Source organism: Seriola lalandi, unplaced genomic scaffold (genome assembly GCF_002814215.2).
Source record: "Seriola lalandi dorsalis isolate HSWRI2012SDOR001 ecotype SW California unplaced genomic scaffold, Sedor1 jcf7180002054850, whole genome shotgun sequence".
Lineage (NCBI taxonomy): Eukaryota > Metazoa > Chordata > Actinopteri > Carangiformes > Carangidae > Seriola > Seriola lalandi.
The window spans coordinates 2,124,227-2,124,499 of record NW_019525403.1 but is presented as its reverse complement, the minus strand read 5'-3'; positions in this window follow the sequence as shown (position 1 = coordinate 2,124,499).

The window sequence follows — 273 nt, the reverse complement described above, 5'->3', positions numbered from 1 at the left end:
TATCTCATCACCACCGATGACTTCGATAGCTGCCGGGAACTAAGTCGGTTTTTCGTTGGCGCAGCGGTTAGCGCCGTCGCCTCTCATCGAGAGGGTTCCGGGTTCGAGGCTCGGCCGTGCGATCTTTTTGCGTGGAGTTCGCATGTTCTCCCCGTGCACTCCGGCTTTTATGTTTTATTCTTACACAAAATGCTCACTTTTCAATCCTGTGGCTTTCACTCTTATACCAGGAGAGAGAGAGAGAGAGAGTGTGAGGGAGGGAGGGAGAGAGAG